At 34.1% G+C, this 10,594-nt stretch overlaps 1 pseudogene; it reads left to right on the top strand.

Moving 5' to 3' along the window:
- Positions 1 to 2,386: 2,386 nt before the first annotated feature.
- LOC113736765 (uncharacterized) lies at positions 2,387 to 9,707 on the top strand (annotated as a pseudogene).
- The last annotated feature ends 887 nt before the right edge of the window (positions 9,708 to 10,594 follow it).

Genomic DNA, 10,594 nt, shown 5'->3' with positions numbered 1-10,594 from the left:
AGTGTTTCTGACAAAGTAAGAAGTTTCCTTCAATGATTCTTAAAATATCATTATTCAAAGCATATAATTTGCCTTGCCCATATCATTCATTCAAATTAAGAGGATCCGGTTTCTCGTAGGGACATCATTTCTAACTAAGAGAATATCTTCCACATATGATGAAAGAATTCAAGACTTCCCTTAGAACACTTAAGATGTATTCAATGGTCTTCCTTGATCATCTTGAACTATCATTAATATTGGCTCTATAAATTTCATATAAATATATTAGTATGAATTTAGTAAGGTACGGATCCAACATTTCATCTCTGATTCATTGGGAAAAAATGCATTTTTCATTCCCAGTGTTTGTGTTGCTGGACAATTTCGCTCCTAAAGTTTCAGTCAAAATACATTTTATCCTCGTAATTTTGTAATTTCTACCAATTTCATCCTTAAATTTCATGCAAATTAAACATATTTCATTCTCATAGTTTCATAAATTTGACCAATTGAGAACAATTGAATGATTGTTAACTAATATGGACCTAATATCATCACGTTACTAGCATGTCCTATTAATAATTGTATTGTTGATACTTAATTGGTCATTGATTAAATTACATGAGTAATAATGAGTGTGTTCAATAAGAGATTATTTTTTTTAAAAATTTGTGATATGATGTATGTGAGATGAAAAAAAGATTGGATAATAGATAGATAATTTGCAAAACATGTATATAATGCATCAAATAAGAAAGTGATTAAGATGAGAGTAATGGTAACCGAAAATTTCTTAATTTTTTTTAAAAAGGTAAGAAAGTGAATTAAAAAATGATTTTTGAGTTTTTTGTTGATCCAATGTTTTTGTATTTTACTAACAGACATGCTATGGTCAAATGATGATATTTCATTCAAATTGCTTGACAATCCATCAATTATTAGTCAAATTTATGAAACTATAAGGATGAAATGCGTTTGAGTGAAACTTTAAGGATAAAATTGATCAAAATTATAAAATCATGAGGATGAAGAATATTTTGACTGAAATTTTAGGTACGGAATTGTCCAGCACCCCAAACAATGAGGATGAAAAGTGCATTTTCCCCCTGATTCATTGCCATATGAAAAATGCTCGAGGCCGCACTAGAAATTAATTAGTATAGGAGTGCCCTTCTCGATGCCATTATTATTGACAAACTCAAGAATGAATTTGGAACTAATTGTATATCATGCCACCTAGTAACCCAAAAGTCATAAAAAACAATTGTCTACGTACTGTGCCCAACTTTTCATTTAGCTCCCCTGCATTAATTGGTTTTCATTCAAGTTAGTTTACCGTGTCATTGGTGTATTTGGTGAATTTCTAAAGGTTTTGGGATTTATTTTGTGCTATAGTACAAATTATATATTTGGTTTGGAACAAAAATTGAGATATTTCAATTGTCTGATGGGTATCAAATCATTTAAGCTAGACCCATGTATTTTTTATTGCTAAAAAGGTAAGTACTTCCTGTTTTCTTCCATTATTCTCTAAACAGTTTTCTAACTTAGGGCCTGTTTGATAATATAAAAAAGTGCTGAATCTGAATTTTTTTAGACATTCAGATGTTGAATGTTTGATAAATGAAAATATATTTGCTGAACTTGTTAAGCAGTGCTGAACCTGTGTGTATTTTTTTTAGCACAAGAATCCTAATTGAATGCTTAATTCTGATAAGAATCAATAGAATTACTTCAACTACCTTATCTTATCTACCAAATCTACCATTGTTTGTTAATTATATTCAAAATTCTTATCTAATTAAACAACATAATATTCTCTATCTAACGATTTTTAGTTTCTCTTTTCTCCCTTTTTAATAACTTTCACATATTCTCCATACTCCTCATATAATATATTTCATCTTTTATATTAATTTGATTTAAGAATAAATATTGTCATTTTCATACGTAACAATTTTAAACTAATTAAATCATAGGTTCTATTTCTTTTTTGAATGAAATGATATGAGGGCAAAATTGTCAAATTAAACTTATTAAGCATTCAGTTATAAATATTTTTCAAACAATATAAATAGGTTTAACATTAAAATTCAGACATTTATATATTTTTTTCAATGTTTAAAATTCAGCAAATTAATTATTTCAGCATTCAGACTTCAGAATTCAGACTTCAGAATTCAGATTCAGTTTTATCAAACGAAACCTTAGTTGGAAAAAAATATATTTAGTATAAAAATTCAGTTTGAGCATGTAATATTTTGGCGATTTACTGGTAATATATTTGAGTGGAAACTTTATATTTTAGAAATTGTCTGTGATGCTTGCATGAAAATATTTGTTATCTAGTACGTGGCCCACTCTATTGAATGTCTAAACCTACCAGTTCGTTAAGGTTGGAATCCATTTCTTTTCACCCTGCCTTTCACTCTACACAACAGAAAGCCGTGCTCGTTACTTCTTTTTCTCCCGCTCTCTCACTTGCTAGTATCTAACGATGCATCATTGCTCTACGGTCTCGTGCAGACGAACAAGAGTTTTCTCCAAGTCTCTGCTAAAAGGTAGGTTCTTTCTCTCTCTCTCTCTCTCTCTCTCTCTCTCCTATTTCTTTCTAATTTTTCCCAATATTTTGCCCTAATCTTTCCTTTTTATTTTCTGAAAATTTCTTTCCGAATTCTTTCGGAATCTTTTCAGTTTTGGGTGCAATCACCTCCTGTATGGTTATTTACATGATCAATTATTCCATTTGCCAAATTTTGTTGCCCAAATTATTTTTCATTTTAGCTGAAAGTTTTTGCTCAATTCTTCTGCGATGGGTTGAGTTTTTATACTAGGGGGTTAACTGTTAAAATCTAGAAGTTGAAGGATATGCTAAGTGTTCACGAAAGAATCAAAGACAGGTTAATTGGGGCAGAACAGGAAATAATTACCCTGAACCTGATTGAGTTGGCTGGGTATTCATCATGTGGAGGGGCTCTCGACTTGAATTCTCCTCTGGTTATTCATTTTTGTAGACTTTCTAGTTGGTGTTGTGCGCTTGGAGATATATAATTGTGGGATTAGGTTAAATTAAAGAAAAGAGAAAGGACAAAAGGAAGAAAGAAAGTGATGTAAACAAAAAGTCCCCTGAAGTTAGAGTGCCAATTTGAGTCAGTCGAGTGTAGAGTAGGAGATAAGCTCTCTTCTCTCTTTCTGTCCGTCTATCTCTAAACAGTAGTAAAATTTTTCCTTACCAGACCCTCTCCAGTATCCAATATCCAGTCCTTTTTGGCTGTTGAGCATTGAACTAAGAAATTTGGGTGGTCATCTGCCTCCTGCTGTAAAACACTCTCCTCCCAGCTCCTCCTCCATTCCTCTAGCTATTTGCTGACAGATTTTGGTTTTTGTGTTCAAGAATAAGTATATATAGTGGTGGTAAATAAGTATATAGCTTTTATTAACTTTTGGCAAATGCTGCAAAACATAAAATCATCTGGCATAATTTTTTTATGGAAGTTCAACGTCAGCTTGATAATTTCAATAATTACTTCAAAATGATATGTACTATATTCTGTTTTGCCTCGGATATAATCTGTATAATTCTTTCTATTGCCAGGACCGTCAATGTAATTTTAAACCGAGGTATATTAATACTCAAACAGCTTGACTTTTTCTACTTTATCAAATTAACTTCCTCAAAGTTTAGGTCATTCATAATGTAAGCAGGTCCATCTAATCACTACTCAACTAAACCCATCCTCTCTGCCTAAATCCTCCTAAAATTTTACCCAACCCATAAATCCTCCTAAAATTTTACCCAACCCAGAATCCCAGATCGAGCTGATATCTTCTTCGGCAAGTGATCGGAGGTAAATCTTCATCTTTTTCTTGCTGATGTCTTCGTCTTTGTTTTCCTTGTGCGCTTAAATTGTTTGATAATTAGGAAGGAACGGATCTGTCTTTGTTTCTGGTTGAACGAATAGTTATTTGATTAGCAAACTTAGAATACTGATAAGTGCCTAAATTAATAGGAAACTTTATACCGAGAAGAATTTGCAGCTTGATTTCATGGTGTTAAATGAATTGTATGCCAGTGCCACATATTTTATGCAAATCGAAGAGTGTCTTGTCACGCATGAGTCAAAGTGAAAATTTTTCAAAAAAGCCTAATAATTACGCAAAATACTAGAAAAATATCAATTTATTTCAAGCTATTCAAAGAATTAAAAAATGAAACTGTTTTTTTTTAACCAACTCTTCTCTCATTTTACGAATATAGCGTGAAAGGAAAATGGAATATTGGATGCCAAAGCTGAAGAAATTATTGCTCTCTAAGTTAACAATTCGACATGATCCAAAAAACAATAAGTAAGCTAGTAACATTAAAAGAGTATATCTATAAGAGAATTCTGCTGTAATACAATCAAGCCTAAATACAATTTATGGGGCTTAAACCATGTAGCGTGATCATATGGGATAAAGTTGTTTTCTTTCTGGATAGTGATATGTGGTTAATTTGTTTTCCTTGTGCATATAAGATGTTTGTGAAAAAGCCTTAATGAAAATGTAAATACGAGAGCCTAATGGAACAAGAATTCTTTCCATGTCCTATGATATCGTTTATAAGCAGTTCCAACAACCATGGCTTTGTTTTTCCCTTCATTTTGTCTTTCCTCGCGGGGGACCGCGGGGGAAACGGGGCGGGGGGTGGGGGGCAGGGGGCGGGGGACGGGGGGAGTTATTTGACAATGGGGCGGGGGATGGGGGAAGGATCCCCCGCCCCATTGCCACCCCTAATAAGGCTGCTGAATTGATTTTTTTTTTTTTTTTGGATTTTAGGGCCTGAATTTAAGTTTCAAGCTACTTGGGAGAGCTAGAATGAAATTGATCCAACCTCTCTCTCTCTCTCAGTGCACATCCTAATACAGAGAGCTGTGCGGAATGTAGGAACAAAAGAGATGGTGAAGTCTTTGATTGGTGGTACCCGTCGATTCTCTATTTCTTCAATTCTCAAACCATCCTCTCCAACTTCTCTTCATTTCAGGTACCTAAAAAAAAAAGAAAAGTTTATGTAATTCTTTGGTTTCTTTACTGCTCAATGTTTTTGTTTGTGTAAAGAAAAACAATTATATATGTGTAGATTAAAAACAATCTAGTAGGAAAAAATCGTGATTTTAAATCCTTTAAGAAATTTTGTAACTGAATTTGTTAATTCCTAATTAAGTTTAATCTTTCTGTAACCTGCGAGGAGCAAATAAAAAGTGTTAAGGAATTTGGGATTATCATGAGCAATAATTCGAGAAATTGAAGAAAAATGGGCTCTTTTTTATAGAAAATTCAGTAAAGATTTGTTTGCTTAGCTTTCTACTTTTAGTTGAGGTTTACTGGGTCTTCATTAGTTTTTCTGGTTACTTTATAGCCAATTCTTCAGAACCTGTGCCAACCCTTTTCAGTGATCTTTAGGCCTTCAATGCAATTGACTTCGAGAAGTTCATGGTTGGCACTGAGGAATTTTAGCCATGGCACGGTGAATTTAGTGATATCTCCACAGGGAATGCCGAAATTCGAGACTCATGAAATTGAGCTGCCTAAAAAGGATAAGTGGATGACAAAGAAGAGGCTGAAGATGCAAAGGAAAAAAGAAAAGCAAAAGGGAAAGGCTGCCAATAAAAGAGACCCCAGAAGACTTGGTGTCAAAGGGAAGAAGAAAAAGCAGAGGTTTGCTAATATGCTGAGGAAAGGATTAAATACAAGCTTGAAAGGGTAAGTTGACAAACAACTAAGTATTATTATCTCTCTCAATGCAGCATTTAAAGAACTGCCTGTTTCTGAATAAGATAATTCGGATATGTATTCTCTTTTGAAGCTTCTAGTATTCATCTTCATATATATGGACTCAATTAATAGCTTACTAATTGTGTGCTTGACACAAACTCTGTGCCTGGAATGATCATAGTGGATAGTTTTGGCTAAGCAGTTCATAGTTCACTGGTTAAAAATGGGCACATCGCGGTGTGTCTTTGCGGTGCTACTCAATTTGTTAGCGCTTATTTTGATGTCAATTAATTCTTGTTTGTGTTTTTTTATCTATCTGATCAACTATTGGTGGTCAGAATTCTCCTTAAGGCTGTCCTTTAATTCCTAGGTATTGATTATTTCTATTTTCCCTGTTTTTCCTTCTAGAGTTATTCTCAAAGAGACAGAATTGGCTATGGGTTGTATATGTATGCCTCAGATTGGCTTAGTTTGGTTAGTTAACTGACGGGCTGATTTTTTCTTTTCCTCAGGCTAAAATTAAGGAAGCCTCAGATTGGCTATGGGTTGTATATGTATGCCTCAGATTGGCTTAGTTTGGTTAGTTAACTGACGGGCTGATTTTTCTTTTCCTCAGGCTAAAATTAAGGAAGCCTTGCTAATTGAAAGACTAAGGCGGTATGAGGGCAACAAGGTCCAGGGTCCTGTTGTTAAGCCACATGAGTTGACTGGGGAAGAACGATTTTACATGAAGAAAATGGCCCAGAAAAGGTCAAATTATGTACCTATTGGTAGGAGAGGAGTATTTGGTGGTGTCATTCTTAATACGCATTTGCATTGGAAGAAGCATGAAACTGTCAAGGTCATTTGCAAACCTTGCAAACCTGGTCAAGTGCAAGATTATGCTAGTGAAATTGCAAGGCTTAGTGGAGGAATTCCAATTCAAATAATCGGTGATGATACAATAGTTTTTTATCGCGGAAAGGATTATGTGCAACCAGAAGTTATGTCACCCATCGATACATTGTCCCAGAAGAGGGTAAGTTTCTTGTATGATTTACTTTGTTTTTAAATCTATACTTCTTTGGGTCCTACATAAGTCTCTGGCTACCTGTAGGAGATTCTCAGTTATCTTTGATTGCTTTGTGGATTGGTTTTCCTACATATCTTTTCTTTTGCATTTTTTAATCCTATTAGCGTCTGAGTTGATTTAGACTCATTCATTGGCTTGTATAACTTATGCAACTTTATGATGGTTTTTCAGTTACTTTTCCTTCTTCAAGACTTCTGGGTCTGTTTCTGATAAGACTGTATGCTTCTTCTTTTTTTTTTTTTTTGAAGCTGAAAAATTGACATTGGACGTGGGACATGAACACAATCTACAATGACAAACATTTTCCTTGAAATAACAAAACCGGACATGTATAGTACATTTGGATTATTTGGTTATCCCTCAGTCATACAGGCCATCCTTATCACTGAAGTTTCTACTGAACTTCAGTACCAAGCACGTGTTGTTGCATGTATGATCATATGGGTGCAAAGTCGATAGAATCTAAGTAATATTGGTATGTCAAATTGCTAGCTTTTGAAAACCAGTACTAGGGATATGTGTAATAGAAATTTGTAAGATTTTTAGAACTTTTTGGAACATACTGGTAGGACTTAACTTATGTCAGTTTCTTGTACATAGGAGTTGGTCGACCAAAAAATTTGTTTTCTTGGGAATAACTATGCACTCTGCTGGAGTTTTTGCAAGCATAGTTTGAGCATTAGATTTCTCTCCTGTGTTCTTGGCTATATATCTCTTATAATGAAAATGTTGGATGTCTGAAAAATGTTGCAAATAAATGTGGATTGTTTGTCCTAAATATATTCGTCCAGGACCATGATGAGTGCCTGGGTGTTATTAAAAAGATCGAGGATTATTTGCCTTTACAGCCAGTTTGATGGTTCTACATGAATATTTGATCTTCGAAGTTTTAATTTTCTTTATCAATTCAGTTGTTCTTGTGATCCAACAATAAGATTGTTTTGGGTGCAATCCTGAATACTGATTGTGGCTTTGTTTATTTGGGTTCTATTTTAGATGCTAGTGGTCCTGTTTGCATTTGGAAATAGCTTTCAATTGATTCAAGGATTCCAACCATGTCAGTTAATTTGACTTTTGACATCAGTGCCTTTATGCTTCTGTTTCGATTGATAAAGGCTTAATTTGGTGACTTTGTGTAGGGCTGTTGGTGGTTTTTATATGACTGTAGCAAGTCCTAGCTTAAGGGCTGATGCTGAATTTCAGGATCACGGCATTGTTGTTTTAGAAAATTCCTCAACTCTAATCCATGATAACTCACTTGTATAGGAATTATATGGTTGTTTGGGTGCTAAAACAGTGATCGGTAAAAAATAATAAAGAAACAAAATTAAAAAAGGGGAGGGAAACAAGGTTGTGTTTACGTTCAACTTGGCTACTACAGGAATTTATAGTTCTTTCCTTGTCATGGTTATCATGGACAAGTACTTGTTTTGTCTATTGAAAGGAGTATATATGGAGTTCTGAACAAGGGTTCCATGCTTTTGTTAGGTGCCAAATTCAGTATACATTCAGGGATGTCTGACATGACATTTGAGAATGTGCAGTTAGCTTTTACTGTAATTTTGTAACTGCGACATCACTATAGGTTGTGGCAGTGCTCTTATGAATGCCTTCAGCAGAAATGCATATGTCACGTTTGCAGTGGCACTCAAGCTGACAATTATACCTGGACTTGTTGTAATAAACTTCAATTTTGCTTCTTGTTTGAAGTCAATGGTAGATTTTTATAAAATCTAGTGTTTTGAAAGCCGCCTCTTTATTGGATTACTCTATGGAAGAGGTCCTCTTTCATTTATATCAAAAGGTTTATTTGGACTCCAGCTGTGTCTAAAATGAAAGAAGAAAAGGAGGGATAAATAAAATTCCGGATGATGAATTGGCTTGAAGTGAAGCCATAATTTTGAAAATGACTGCATTCTGGCACCCTTTGTTTTTTAAAAAATGGTTTAATCTTTAGTTTTCTGCTTTCTTATTCTGTTGTTGGGGCCTTCATAATAATTTTTAACAATTCTTCATAATAATTGTCCGCAAGGTTGTCATATGAGGGTTTCAATTTTATAAAGCTCACCATTAACATTACCTTATTCGAGAATATTGTCGAATCTTCTAGGCAAAAAAATTTTTACACTCATGTGACTTTTGCTCGAGCTATATAAATGCTCCATAGATGGGCTGTTTTGTTGGAATCATTCATCTCCTTTATGATTGGGTATCCTGTGGGCATCAGTTTAATGTGCGGTCATCTCTTAGGCAATCAAAGAAAAGGGGGTCTTACTCAGCATGCATTTGTCTGGTTTTTGATGCGCTCTTTTTCCTTCTCTTTTCCATTGTAGATTACAATTTTGTTAACCTTTTCAGTGATTTTTTCATCTTCTTTCAGGCATTAGAAAAATCCAAGTACGAGCAGTCACTTGAGTCTGTTAGACGGTTTATTGCTAACGCTGAGAAGGAGCTTGAGTTATACTATAGACATGTGGCACTTTACGGTGACTCAAATGACCGGAATCTGAACTCAATCTTTGATAAACCAAGACGGATAGAATGGGCAAGGAAGGTTGAGGTAAAAGAAGATGCATCTTCAATGACTGAAGAATATTCTCATACTCTCTTTCAAACAGAAATTGATTCCATGGATGATGAAATCTTAGAATCTGAAGAAATCTCTGAATTTGATGATAAACACAAGAATAATGCTGCATCTGCAAGTGAAATAGATTATGAGGATGATGGAACTCATATTGGGGAAATAGAGTCATGTGATGAAGAAACAGGCAGTGTCTCTTATACTAGAATACTAGGTTCAGGATCTGTACATCAAAGTAAATGGAATGCTGAATGAGAATTTGTATTGAGAAAGATTTTATTTTGCAATATTTATTTTAATTTGTTTACACCCACATATTGCTCTGTTTGTTCTATTTTCTGTTAGGTGCTTGCTTTCCTTAATCTTACGTATACTGCATTTTATCTTGTTATCGCTGTTTGAAGCAGCAAACACTAAGTTTTGTCTCCCTGTTGGCAAAATTTAAAATACTTGTTTGTCTTAATCTGTCTATTTTGGAAAACAATATTTGATGCATGATTGGCCAAATATTCACTTTACATGTAAACTTAGAGGGATAAAAAATGCTCTTGCATCTTTAACTGGAGCATATTTCTGGTTTTTAAAAAAGCAAGAGTATTGTGGTAAAATTTTGTTCAATTTGCCTGTCTATTTGCAAGAAATGCTTGCTAAACTGAAGCTATTTGTTATAGATGTTTTTATATCTCCAAATTGCAAGACAATTGATAAGCTATGATCAGGGCAGTAAGACATTGAGTTTATCAGCCACTTCTAGTAAAATGAACTGTGTTATGGTTACAACTTCAAGGAGCAGTGCAGTTCAAGATTAATGAATGAAGAAACTTAAAAAACCAAACAAGTGTGTTTCGAAATTTTTCCTGACTATTTGATACCTGTGAAAAGTTTAGGTAGAAAATTGAAGTTGTTGGTGGTCATTAATCTCATGAATAGCCAGAGAATGATGCTCAGTCACTCTTAATGACTGGTAGAAAACAAGATTCTACATCTTAGATAATTTTAATCTATTTCTAAAGAACTGATAATGAGCCATAGCTATATACTTCGTGGACTGTGATAATAGCATGTGTTCATTAACTTTGATGACAGGTACATATGACGTTCTTGTAAAATTGCACTACGTGGACTTTTACTTCATAGCTATTCAAGTTTTGGTGACACATGTTTTCTGCTCAAGCTAATAGTTCATAGAGCTATATAGGTCT

Source organism: Coffea arabica, chromosome 3e (genome assembly GCF_036785885.1).
Source record: "Coffea arabica cultivar ET-39 chromosome 3e, Coffea Arabica ET-39 HiFi, whole genome shotgun sequence".
Classification (NCBI taxonomy): Eukaryota; Viridiplantae; Streptophyta; class Magnoliopsida; order Gentianales; family Rubiaceae; genus Coffea; species Coffea arabica.
The sequence above is the reverse complement of the archived record's forward strand: the minus strand, read 5'-3'. Positions and strand labels throughout refer to the sequence as shown.